Below are 14,295 nucleotides of genomic sequence, written 5' to 3'. Positions count from 1 at the left end.
GGCTGGAGTGCAGTGGCCCAATCTCGGCTCACTGCAACCTCTGCCTCCTGGGTTCAAGCATTTCTCCTGCCTCAACCTCCTGAATATCTGGGACTATAGATGAAAGCTACCATGCCTGGTTAATTTTTGCATTTTTAGTAGAGATGGGGTTTTACCATGTTGGTCAGGCTTGTCTTGAACTCCTAACCTTGTGATCCACCTGCCTTGACCTCTCAAAGTGCTGGGATTACAGGCGTGAGCCACCGTGCCCGGCACATCAGTTTTTAAAACTTAGTTCTAGTGCTCACTGCTAGTTCCCCTCAGTCATGACTTTCTTATTCAATGTTTGAATTCTTTGTGAATATTTCCAAGTAATTGTTTTAGAAACAAGTGGTAAATCATCCAGTCCTCGAATGTCTGGACAATGTCTGAATATTCATCTGTTGTCTTTATATTAGAGTTGCCAGATATAGGACACCCAGTTACATTTGAATTTTCAGATGTAACTGAAAAGATTTTAGTATAAGTCCATTCCATGTAGTATTTAGGACATACTTACCTTACAAGCATATTCATTGTTTATTTTAAATTTAAAGTCAACTGGGTGCTATGTTTGCATTTTTAGTTTTTCAATCTGGTAACTCTAAAATATTTACAACAATTTGAGTATAGAATTTTGGGTTATAGTCTTTTCCTCTCACATATTCGAAAGTAATACACCATTACCCTCTAACCACCATTGTGGAGTCTGGTTTTTCATTCCTGTTTTGGCAACCTTCTTCTTTTTTTGTTCTTCTGCATGCTGTAGGGATATTTCTTTGTTTGTATGATATAAAGAATTTTTAAGGACATATAGGAATTTCAGCCTTTAATCAAGGCTTATAAGACTTTTGAGACTTTGGAAATTATGTGAAGTATCTGGTAACCAATCCTCGTGATTTGCCTTAAACTTTTCTCCTCTGACCGTTTTTGTTTAAATAGGAACTTGTTGAGGATGTCAGTTGGCATTTGCATCTCTAACTCTGCAATCCACAGCACAGTGAGAGGGAGCTGAAGAAATGTTGGTTACAATATCAAACGAAGGAACAGGGGCTACACATTAGAATTAGCCGCACATTTCTCATGCATAGTGTAGTCAGGTGACCTCACTATGGTTAAGTTTAACAATATGAAGATAAACCCTGAGAAAAGTTCCCTGACACAAGGAACCCTCAAGAATGAAGCAATGGACATTGGTTTCAAGGAATGCAGAGATGAAAACAGGTCTCATTTTATGGTATGAAGAATATGATGCAGAAAAAAAATTAATTACAAAAACACGGGCTATTAGGCTATTATTTTATTCAGAAAGCGGAGTGAAATTCATGTTTCATTTTGTCACCCTTGCTGAGAGGCCCAGGAGCATGAGAAAATAATTTTTTCCACTTTGTAATGAATGACAACAGGGTACCCCCACTGTTTAGAAGAGCAGCATTCCAGCATTTCACAAAGCCAAGAGGCCAGGGAGAGCTCGTTGGATTGGGTCCAGACAGACTGCCCCTGGAGAGGGGTGTGAAGGGTGAACTCTTCTGAGGCCGTCAGCATGTTCCAAAGGGAGTGAAATACCCTTTGATGTGAGATGGCAGCCCTGAGTCAGAGACCTAATTTCCAGTGTCAAACTGTCTGTAAAATCAAATCACAGTTGGACTTTGCTGCGTAGCTCAGCTCTGAGGTCCTCACCCTCCAGAGAGCGAGGAGTTCATGTTCCTTTAGTTACCAATCTCTCCCAGCTCTTCCATGATTGGAGCAAATAATCCACATATGGCATGCGGTTCTGCAGGGTCTGTGAATAAGACTTCTCAACTGCTTGTACTTTAGCACAAATTTATTTTCTTTAGGGCAATAAAGGTAAATATTCTTTGAATTGTCAAATCCTACCTGTTAACCTCAGTGAGATTTAAGCTGATTTTGATTTGGATCCCATCTGCCTTGCCTTCTTTTATTGGCTTATTGTTAATCCAGTTACATAGGCTTCCCATGACATCCAGTTTCTGATGAGATCCTCCTCTTTAAAAGTTAAGTAACAATAATAACAACAGTCAAGCTCCCCGTTTTCTAGACTTCTACCTGGAGCTTTTCTCTTGAGCTGAGCTTGATCTCAGCACCACCCTGTATGCTAACCCTTGGATAGTGGTGGCTACCTCAATAAGGTCCTGAGTCTCTCTCATAATTTAAAAAATCATGGCCGGGCGCGGTGGCTCAAGCCTGTAATCCCAGCACTTTGGGAGGCCGAGGCGGGTGGATCACGAGGTCAACAGATCGAGACCATCCTGGTCAACATGGTGAAACCCCGTCTCTACTAAAAATTACAAAAAGTTAGCTGGGCACGGTGGCGCGTGCCTGTAATCCCAGCTACTCAGGAGGCTGAGGCAGGAGAATTGCCTGAACCCAGGGGGCGGAGGTTGCGGTGAGCCGAGATTGCGCCATTGCACTCCAGCCTGGGTAACAAGAGCGAAACTCCGTCTCAAAAAAAAAAAAAAAAAAAAAAAAAAAAAAAAATCATGTGACTTCAAGAGCCCAGAGGGAAAGTTTTCTTACTCCTAGAGCTGTATCACCACTGTACCCGATAAAAGATGAAAAAATCAAGTCGTGAGCAATGCCTTTGCCAGCTTGTAAACTTGAGTATTAGAATGTCACACTAGGAGTTTGCAAACGGCATGTGTGTGTTTGTGGGTATGCATAGACCTACATATAGGTATAACATGATAACTATGAGTTACAAATGGGTTATGCAGCTGGAGAATGGATTAGACCCTGTATAGAATCTTTTCTATTGCCTCTAGCGATTTGTCTTGATTGGAATCAAAACCTCAGCTTTTTAAACCATTTATTGAAACTCTATAGCTCTTTTCTTGAATTGAGAGGTTTGATTCTTATGATAATCTGGAAAGGGCAACAAGGGAGGCACTGATCTCTGTCTGCTGGCAGATGTTTAAAAATGTTTAGGAGAGGCCGGGCGCGGTGGCTCAAGCCTGTAATCCCAGCACTTTGGGAGGCCGAGGCGGGTGGATCACGAGGTCAAGATATCGAGACCATCCTGGTCAACAAGGTGAAACCCCGTCTCTACTAAAAATACAAAAAATTAGCTGGGCATGGTGGCGCGTGCCTGTAATCCCAGCTACTCAGGAGGCTGAGGCAGGAGAATTGCCTGAACCCAGGAGGAGGAGGTTGCAGTGAGCCGAGATCGCGCCATTGCACTCCAGCCTGGGTAACAAGAGCGAAACTCCGTCTCAAAAAAAAAAAAAAAAAAAAAAAATGTTTAGGAGAATGAGCATATAGTGTTATCTAGGATGGGGCAATGAGGCTGTTTCTGAACCTTAGAACGAATTCTTGGAACATCATCATCTCAAGTATGCTATTTTACCACGCACTTCCAGGTCACGGTGGCCTCACTGTTCTACACCTGCTATTTTGAGGGCATGCCCAAACTGTTAATGAGGCCATGAATATGCATAAAGAGAAGTCAAGCAGATATCTCTATATTAAGAAGTGACAAAAATCATCTTTAGGTCGGGTGCAGTGGCTCACGCCTGCAATCCCAGCATTTTGGGAGGCCCAAGTGGGTGGATCACAAGGTCAGGAGTTTGAGACCAGCCTGACCAACATAGTGAAACCTCATCTCTACTAAAAATACAAAAATTAGCTGGGAGTGGTAGCAGGCACCTGTAATCTCAGCTACTCAGGAGGCTGAGGCAGGAGAATAGCTTGAACCCAAGAGGCGGAGGTTGCAGTAAGCCAAGATTGTGCCACTGCACTCCAGCCTAGACAACTGAGCGAGATTCTGTTTCAAAAAAAAAAAATCATCTTTAATGGATTTAATGTAGTTACTCTAAGCAGATATCCCAAAGTAACATAAATACACGGGATAAAATATGCATAGATGAGTTATATAATTCTCTTACCTTATTGAGTAGGATAAGTATTAAGTAATAAGTAATTTTCCACCCAGCTAGAACTGGGAGAGAATGTGTGCACTATTGGATGGCCCCAGTCCACTTTGGCACTGACCGTTCTCTTTCTTCCCATTCCATTCCCCATGATTGATCCTGTTGGGTGTAAAATACATGAGGAACAAAAAACTGCTGAATCTGGGGGAAATGTCCTTTTTTTTTTAACTCTAGGAATTATTTTATATGGTACTAAAGAATCTTTTCAAGGCCAATACTGTGGATGATTCTAGTGAAGTTCATTGTTGAATCCAGGACTTGAGCAGAGAAGAGACTGGACAGGCTAAGAGGAAGGAATAGGGCTTGGTATTATCCAGACACCAGTCATCAGCTATCAGAAAATCACAATGCACCATACTTATTGTAAGGGAAGGGCTGATTAAAGGAATACACTATGTGATGTCTGATGTCATACTGGGCGGGAGGACTCATATGCAAAAGCAAGTTCTGGATGTGCAGGTCAGATTTGGGATTCTGAAATATGATCATGAACAACGGGGAAACCACAATGCCTGGGCGTTGGTTCTGTAGCAAAGAAAACCCACTGACCAAAGGGGAAGATCTGCTGGTAGAGAGCAAGGCCCTGCAAGCCATCTAGAGACATCTGCGTAAGAATCTAGACATGCAAGGTGCATGTGAGGGACACAGACAAGAAATGCCTGGGCTGCAGAGTCAGAGCCCAGACAGAAAATGCTTGAGCTCCAGGAACAGTGCCCAGACATGGCATGCCTAGGCAAGGGGACAGAGCCTCGTCACACAAAAACTGGGAAGGATCAGCAGCAAGGTGACAATGACACCAATAACGATTACAGTAATAAACATGAATCACTATAGCTAATATGTACTGAGTATTTGTTGTGTGCCAGGCTAAATGCTTAACTCATACGAGCTTTTTATTTTCATTTAACAGGGGAGAAAACAGAATCAGAGGCATTAAGTACACAGTCAGGGTGAAACAGTGCTAAGTGGCAGAGCTGGGATTTGAACCCAGCTTTGTCTCATTCCCAAGCTCCTGAGCTTCCCTCTTTTCAGGACAGATCCTGATAGAATTGCCTTCCCAACGTCGTGCGTGAGGAGGCTGGAGCCTATAGCGGGGAGGGCATACAGGTACATGTCAAAAGCAGATCAGTGCTGCTTCCAAAATTAACATCAGTAAATATCAAGCCTGGTTATGCAAAAGGAATCCTAGCCTTCAAAACCCCTAAAAAGTAATCACCCCACCATGCTCAGCATTTATGAAGGTTTTAATGGAAATCTATTGTCTGATTTGAGGATATAAATGATGCAATTAAAATATGAAGTGACATTGCTGGGGATCGCATGATGGGGGGAACTCACATATATCATTTATTGTTTATTGAATTATATACCCCAGAGAGTTAAGTTGAAGCATAATCCCTGGTACCTGTAAATGTGGCCTTATTTAGAAATAGGGTGTTTGTGGATATGATTAACTTAAGATGAGATCGTATTATATTAGGGCAGGCCCTAAATTGGAAGATGGGTGTTCTTATAAGAAGAGAGAGATTCGGAGACGTACAGTCACATAAGGATGAAGGCCACAGAGGATGGAGGCAGAGATTGGAATTACCCTGTTATAAGCCAAGGGAGAACAAGGATTGCCAGCAACTAACAAGCTCGAAGAGGCAAGGGACGGTTCTTCCCCCAAAGCCTTCAGAGAGAGTATGGCCCCACCAACACCTTGATTTCAGACTTTTAGCTTCTAGAACTGTGAGAGAATAGGTTTCTATTGTGTTAAGCCATTTAGTTTATGGTAATTTTTTTACTGCAGCCCTAGGAAACTAATATACCATTGGTGGGCTAGTTATACATTGATGAAATCTCTCCTTCTTCTTCTCCTCCTCTTCCTCCTCCTCCCTCTTCTCCTCCTTCCCCTCCCCCTCCTCCCCCTCCTCCTCTTCCTCCTCCTCCTTCTACTTCTTCCTCTTCTTCCTCTACTCTCCTTCTCTCCCTTTCCCTCTCCTCCTTCTCCTCCTTCTTCTTCTTTTTTTTTGAGATGGAGTCTTGCTCTGTCACTCAGGCTGGAGTGCAATGGCATGATCTCGGCTCCCTGCAACCTCTGTCTCCCGGGTTCAAGCAATTATTTTGCCTCAGCCTCCTAAGTAGCTGGGGTTACAGGTGCCTGGCACCACACCTGGCTAATTTTTTGTATTTTTAGTAGAGATGGGGTTTCACCATGTTGCACAAGTTGATCTTGAACTCCTGGCCTCATGTGATCTGCCCACCTTGGCCTCCCAAAGTGCTGGGATTATAGGAGTAAGCCACCATGCCTGGCCATAGATTGATAAAATCTTCTTGAAAGCAATTTAACAAATGCATCAAAATCTTAACATTCATATGTTCAGGGTTTTATCTATAAGGATAGTTAACTATCCTTATATGTTCCTCATAAATTGAGATACAGAAAAGCTTTTTATTCACAGTTGTTGCCTTAGGTATAATTTTTTTTTAAAGAAAACAACCTAATAGCTAATAAGAAGAAATGATTAAATAGTCTATGGTACAGCCATAGAATAAAATGTCATACAGTCATTAAAGCACTTAAAAAGAAGTTTTTAGTAATGTGGGAAAATATGTAAGTTATAATGGTAAATGAAAACTTGGGAAATAGAATATCCAATTGAACATGATCCTAACTGATATATGTAGGAAAAAACTGGAAGGAAACACATCAAAAGATTGATCATGACGATCTTGGGGTTTGGGAACTATGGGAAACATTTTTTGTGTTTTGATATTTTAAAATGACCTATAATAAGCACATATTACTTTCTATAATGAGGGGGAAAGAGCTTATCAGGAAAACCTGGAGGAATTTTATTAGAGGGTTGAAAAGAAAATGTCTCCTGAAAAGTCATCTCTGAAGAATGTAAATCTGTCATTATTTTTTTATACTCATGATAAATTAGAAGCAAATATGTTTTAATGTCAACAATGTTAATAATACTTATATTTGCATAAAGGTTTATAGTACCCGAAAGGGCTTACAGTTTGCAAAACATCTTCACCCCTATATATTGTCCCATTTGATTCTTAAGGCAAGTCTGTAAAAAGTAGGTGTTTGTTTTTGTCTTTTGTTTGTCTCGTTTTGTTTTTACTATACTTTAAGTTCTGGGGTACGTGTGCAGAACGTGCAGGTCTGTTACATAGTTATACACGTGCCATGGTGGTTTGCGGCATTGTTCACCCCATCATCTACCCCTCCCCTATCCCCCTGCTATGCCTCCCCTAGCCCCAGGAAAATGTGGCACATATGTACCATAAGAAAGGATTAGCTCACGTCCTTTACAGGGACATGGATAAAGCTGGAAACCAACATTCTCAGCACACTGACACAAGAACAGAAAACCAAACACTGCATGTTCTCACTCATAAGTGGATGTTGAACAAAGAATAGGTATTGTTGGGCCGGGCACGGTGGCTCAAGCCTGTAGTCCCAGCACTTTGGGAGGCCGAGGTGGGTGAATCACGGGGTCAAGAGATCGAGACCATCCTGGTCAACATGGTGAAACCCTGTCTCGACTAAAAATACAAAAAATTAGCTGGGCATGGTGGCGCGGCGCGTGCCTGTAATCCCAGCTACTCAGGAGGCTGAGGCAGGAGAATTGCCTGAACCCGGGAGGCGGAGGTTGAGGTGAGCCGAGATCGCGCCATTGCACTCCAGCCTGGGTAACAAGAGCGAAACTCCGTCTCAAAAAAAAAAAAAAAAAAGAATAGGTATTGTTATCCTTATTTTACAGACACAGAATCCTGTGATGCTGGTAGGAATAAGAATAGAACGGGGTGGCGGTGAGCACTCCAGGAATTATAGGCTGTCCACTCCTCAGAGAGGCTTCAGCTCTGCTTCTCACTATTGCAAGCTTCTACCAGCCCTTCTGCCTGTGGGCTCCAGCTCTCTCAGCTACAAAATAAGGAAGATGCATTACTTCCCTTAGCTTTAAAAATCAAATCATCTTAAAGTCTGTGAGATCTTGAGAGATGATGAATTGCCTAGGAAGTCTTTAACTTTTTGATCCCCCTGATTTTTTCTGAGAGATAATAGTTTAAATTTCAAATGCATCCTCTCTTTCTTCATTTCTGCCCAAAGTACAAATCCCTGAAGTATCCTTATTCTCTTTTTGGTAATGGTAACATAAGCAGAGTTCCATGTATGTGGACTCCATATTCTTCCGGCTCACCTCTCTTATGAACAGAGGCTGTGGAAACACTGACACCGTTATACGCAATGATGTATTACTGTATCTCAGGGACAGGATGCAGGGCCATGATGAAATACACCCTCGTGGACCTGACAGCAGCTCACCAGACAGCCATTCTCCCAGCCTGGCAGCTTCTTCTCTTCCTCCTCCTGTCATTCAAATAATAGAATAGTAAAATCGAAAGACTGGAGGAGAGCTCAATAAGTCAGCTCATCTAGTGCTAGAACTTGGGTAAGGACGGTTCCTAAATCACCCAGCCTTCTCCCCTTATAGAGGTTCTGTTCAGTTGATAATCAGTCCCAGAGCCAGAGGAAAAGACATCAGAATGTAAAGAAAGGTTTCCCTTTCCACATCCCACTTGCATTAGAGAATAAATTATAGGCCGGGCGCGGTGGCTCACGCCTATAATCCCAGCACTTTGGGAGGCCAAGGCGGGTGGATCATGAGGTCAAGAGATGGAGACCATCCTGGTCAACATGGTGAAACCACGTCTCTATTAAAAATACAAAAATTAGCTGGGCATGGTGGCGCGTGCCTGTAATCCCAGCTACTTAGGAGGCTGAGGCAGGAGAATTGCTTGAACCCTGGAGGCGGAGGTTGCGGTGAGCCAAGATTGCGCCATTGCACTCCAGCCTGGGTAACAAGAGTGAAACTCCGACTCAAAAAAAAAAGAGAGAATAAATTATAAAGGGCACTTTAATTCCACATCCCAGTTTCCAGCAGTACAGAGACTCTATTGGTTTCTTGTGAAATTACATTCACTCCAGCCCCATCATTTTTTCTCTGTCTCACAAGCTTGCCTGGAGGAGACTGATAAATGGCATCCTGCCAATCAGATCACTCAATGTCTTCAGAGGAAAGAGCCCAAGGCTTCTCTGAAACCTTGGTGTTCATTCATAAACATTTATTAAGCACTTACTAAGTGCAAAACAAAATCCAGGGTCTTTTGCTTTTCCTCCTTCCCTTCCTTCTTGAATGGAGAAATGTTGTTTGAGCTTCTACTTACAGCGTGACAGATGCAGTGTGGATGTAATGACAAATTAGTCACTGCCAAGAACGAGCTCACAGTTAGTGGGAGGGAGGGGGACATATAAATAAATACGAGACGGTGAGTGGGACAGGAGAGAACACAGATGCCCAGATGTCGGAGTCAGACCAACTAGGTATGACTCCCTGCTTGGGTCCTCATTAGCTGCATGACCTTGTGACAGGGCATGTCATTTCTATGAGTTATGCCCTTTTGTGTGAACTAGAGATGAATATACTACTCCCAAAGGTTGGCATGCAGATGAAGTAATACAGCATATGTAAAACATCTAATGCAAAACCTGGGTTATACAAGGTGATCAGTAAATACTAGTCTCCTTCCCTCTTAGCTAAATATGGTATATCATGGTAAGTGCTATGCCGCAACTACCCAGGGTTGTATATCCTCAGAGAAAGAGAGAAGACTCAGGCTCTGAACTTCCACCTTTTCAGGGGTGCAGAGAGAGTGGTGGTGGGGTAGGTGAACTGCAGGGCACTAATGTCATGGGTTTTGGGAGTTTGATGAGTTTTCTGGGGCAGACCATGACTCCATTGGAGAGATCAGGCTGTGGCTTCAGCTTTTTTTTTTTGAGACTGAGTCTCGCTCCATTGCCAGGCTGGAGTGCAGTGGCATGATCTTGGCTCACTGCAACCTCCACCTCCCAGGTTCAACTGATTCTCCTGGCTCAGCCTCCCAAGTAGCTGGGACTACAGGTGTGTCCCACCAAACCCAGCTAATGTTTTTTTTTGTATTTTCAGTAGAGATGGGGTTTCACCATGTTGATCAGGATACTCTTGATCTTTTGATCTCGTGACCCACCCACCTCGGCCTCCCAAAATGCTGGAATTACAGGTGTGAGCCACCAGTCTGGCCCTTCAGCTTTATGCTAAGACGTATAAGCAATTCACTCACTAGGTGGTTTCCTTGAGGGACAAGGAACTTACCTTGAGGAGAGACTCAAAATGTCCAATCTTGTTTGGGCTGCTGGTGGGGGATTGGCAGGGAGGGATGCTTTTGAAGGTAGTAGTCACAATTCTGGTCTCACCTGCTGAATTTGTCAGATTCCTCAAGAGGGGGTGAGCTGTAAGGAAGCAAACAAACAAAGGATAAAGCCTGAATCACAAGAGATGTTACTAGAAACACCCTTTTATGGCCTAACAAAGTTTAAAGCCAGATTTGAGTCAGATGAGGACCTTGCATTCTGATGCAAGTGTGGTTGCAGGCTAACACCAATGAGGTTACGGGCTGCTTCCAGGAGCCATGGCCAGGCAGGCAGAGGCAGGAGCGCAGGGTCCCTGTCTGTATAAGGAAAGTGGAGTCTATGCAGTGCCCAGGGAGCCACAGAGCAAACATCCAGGTAACAGGGAATGAGGGCAAATGACACAAAGTGAGGAAGGTGACGACCATCGTGGCTGCCTGGGGACACATTGTGAGCACATGAGGGATTTCTCCAGACAGAAAGAAGGTGCTTGAACCTGACAAGCTATTGTAATACTTGCCATGTCTCTGGCCACTGCTGATGACTCTGCTCTATAGCTTTTGCAACGCTTCTGACCATAACTGTTTGGAACACCTGGCCTAAGAGAGATATATTCAAGGTCTTCCTGGGGCCTCCAAGGTGGTCTGTTTATCAGAATCTCTGTTGTTGAGAGTATGAGATAGAGACTTGGTGACTGGTAGAATGGCAGATACGGATAGACCCAGGGAGAAGCAGACACGGAAAGAACAGCTGAGCTCTAGAATGAGATTGATGAACTCCGGCTGCTAGTGGGACCATAAGGCAACTCAGTTCCTCGGAGCTCCCTTTGATTCCAGAACAAATTCTCGGCCCCAGTCTCCTGATATTTTGCTATTCCCCTCTTCAGTCCTTCATGGGTTTGGTTCTTTGACCTAAATGTGGCTAAGCATCATTGTCATCATTTTCTGACTTAGCCTTAAAAACACATGCCTGCAGCATGTTCATTCATTCTATGCAAACCCAAATGCCTGAAACTTTTTGTTCCAAGGGACTGAGGAGAGGGGAGTCTCACTCTGATGATCCATGTTCTTCTATAGTATATCCAGGCTACCAAGACCAAGGAAAGCCTGTGTTCCATATAAAGGTATTTAGTGGCCAGAGAGAAAGGGATCTGACTGTTTGAGGGTTGGGAAGAAGACTCTGCAATGGAGGTTTCACTTGCGATAAAGCTGACAAGGGATGCTGGTGTGGATAGGGGCGGAGAGAGAGGGGATGTGTTCTTAGCAAAGACAAGACTCCAGCATGTGCAGAGGCACGGAGGAATGAAAGTTTGAGTCATGGGGAGGAGTTGCTCTACGTGTCTTAGAGGCATGGTGGGAGGTGAGGTAGGGAATACCAGTTGGGTCAGACTGTGAAAGGCACTGAAGCCACTGTAAGGCTTTCTTCTGGAGGTGAGTGGTGGCTTCTAGTCAAGGGAGATACACAGCCAGTTTCCTATTTGACATGGTAACTCTGGCAGTAACTAGGAGTTCTGATGGGTGGTAGGCAGGAAGACCATATGGAAGCTAATGGAACAATTCAAGTAGAAGAAAGTGAGAACCTGAACTGAGGTAATGATAGCGGAGGAGAAAGAGGAGCAAGAGGGGGAGAGATTTAGAAAGTCGCCATGGCTGGACTTGATGAATGACTGCATATCACTGATGAAGGAGATGAGGCAAGGCAGGGAGGGTGACTCTGCTTCTGTTTGGGGCAGCAAGAGCACGAAGGTGGTATACATTGAAACAGATAATCTCAGGAAGAATACACTTTGCGGGAAAGGTTGATCTCTGTTCAGGAAACACTGAGTTTTAGATGCTTCCAGGACACTGCGGTCCAGGTGCTGACAGTAGTTGGAAACAGCACCCCAGAGTTCAGAGCCAGAGTTGGGGTGTGGATTCATGAGTATTTGGTGTATATGTGGTTATGTTATGGGCAAGCACGAGATCGCCAGGGAGGAGCATTGCGATGGTGATAGGACGAGAGGTCCAGGCTAAAACTGATAAAGATCAGTGTGAGAGATGGAGGCCTGAATCTAGGAGACCTATCGAGGTGAAGGAAAGTAATGAACAAAGGCAGGTAGTACCCTTCCAGCCCAGGCTTCCTGAGGTTGAGCCCTTTGCTCTGCAGATTTAGAAGTTCATCTTTATTAGTTCACCTAAGGGATGAACTGACCAAGGTCTTGACATCTGCTTCCTAAACTAGAGTGAGGTTCTATTAATTCATAGGTGGAACTACTCAGATACACAAAACTAATCAGGTCCTGATGAAAGGACAGAAACTCCAAACTCATATTGCTTTGTGTGCTATCTCCTTCAAGGCAGAGACATTTCTATTAAAAAACGAATATTGGCTGTCATCAATAGTATTCAGATGTCCTGTGGAATGATACAGGCATATCTCATTTTATTGCACTTCCTTTACTGTGCTCTGCAAATACTGCATTTTTAACAATAACTTGAAGGTTTGTGGCAACCCCGAGTCAACCAAGTCCATCAGCACCAATTTCCCAACAACAGGTGCTGATTTCATGTCTCAGTTTCAGCATTTTTGAGCAGTACAGTATTTCTAAATTAAGGTACGTATATTGTTTTTAAAGACATAATGCTATTGCACACATAGTAGACTGCTGTATCGTATAAACATAACTTTTATATGCACTAGGAAGTCAGAAAATACATGCGATTTGTTTTACCATAATACGTGCTTTATTACAATGGTGTGGAACCAAACCCACAATATCTCCAAGGTATGCCTGTTGTATGGCTTAAAGCCCCCAAACTGATTGTGCCATAGTTAAACGAATTTGATAAAACTATTTGTAGTTTATCAGTGGCTCACACCTGTAATCCCAGCACTTTGGAAGGTCAAGGCAGGTAGATCACAAGGTCAGGAGCTGAAGACCAGCCTGGCCGATATGGTTAAACTCTGTCTCTATTAAAAATACAAAAATTAGCCGGGCGTGGTGGTGCATGCCTGTAATCCCAGCTACTTGGGAGGCTGAGACAGGAGAATCGCTTGACCCAGGAGGCAGAGGTTGTGGTGAGCTGAGATTGCGCCGTTGCACTCCAGTCTGGGCAGCAATAGTGAGACTCTGTCTCAAAAAGAACAAAAACAAAAATAAAAACAAAAAAACCTTAAGTCCTTCTCTTGGATGATCACAAAGTACATATGAATTAAAGACTTTAAGGAGTTCCAGAGTAAAGCAACCTGTTATGCTTAACCCAGCATTTCCAAATCCCTTGATCATAGAACTCTCTCGCCTATGATGCAGCCCTCCTTTCTGGGCTGGCATAATCTGTCTAATCAATAGCTCTCCTTGGATGTATAACAGACATTTCAGCCTTAACATGTTCAGAACCAGATTCTTGAAATCTGCCTCTTCCAGCTAGTTCTTATTCCCCGTCTTACTAAATGACACCTTCACTTTCCAGCTGCTTGGTCCCAAAATCTTGGAGGCTTTCTTTTTTTAACACGCTGCATGTAAAAATCAGCAAATCCTACTGGCTCCATGAAAACATATCCCAAATCTGACTACTTCAGTTTCATTTTGACCATCTAGTCCAAACTGCTGCTGTCTGCCTCCTGGACTCTTACATTAGCTACCCAAGCGGTCTCCCTGCTTCCAAACTTTTTCCCATCATCTACTCTTCATATGGCAGCTTTTAAAACTCAAGTCAGATTGTGTCACCCTTCTGCTCAAAATCCTCCAATGGCTTTCCATCTCAGTCAAGTAAAAGCCAAAATTCTGACGGGTGGGCGATGATGCCCCCTATCTGATCTGGCCTTCCATTACTTCTCTGATGTGACCTCCCAGCAGTTTGCCCTTGGCTCCCTCTGCTGCAGGCACACTGGCCTCCTTGCTAATCCTCCTGCCTCAGGACCTTTGCACTTGCTGTTTTCTCTGCCAGGAATGCTCTTCTCCAGACATCAGCATGGCTCGCTTCCTTATTTCGTTGGGGTCTCTGCTCAAATGACCACTCATTTTCTAACCATCTTGTTTAAAGTATATCTGTTTTGTGTTTCTTCATAGCGTCTATCAGCATATCAGGGTGTGTATATATGTGTGTGTGCATATTTTGTTACTAT

The sequence above is a fragment of the Callithrix jacchus genome, chromosome 4 (genome assembly GCF_049354715.1).
Source record: "Callithrix jacchus isolate 240 chromosome 4, calJac240_pri, whole genome shotgun sequence".
In the NCBI taxonomy this organism is placed as follows: domain Eukaryota; kingdom Metazoa; phylum Chordata; class Mammalia; order Primates; family Cebidae; genus Callithrix; species Callithrix jacchus.
This window is presented reverse-complemented; position numbering follows the sequence as displayed.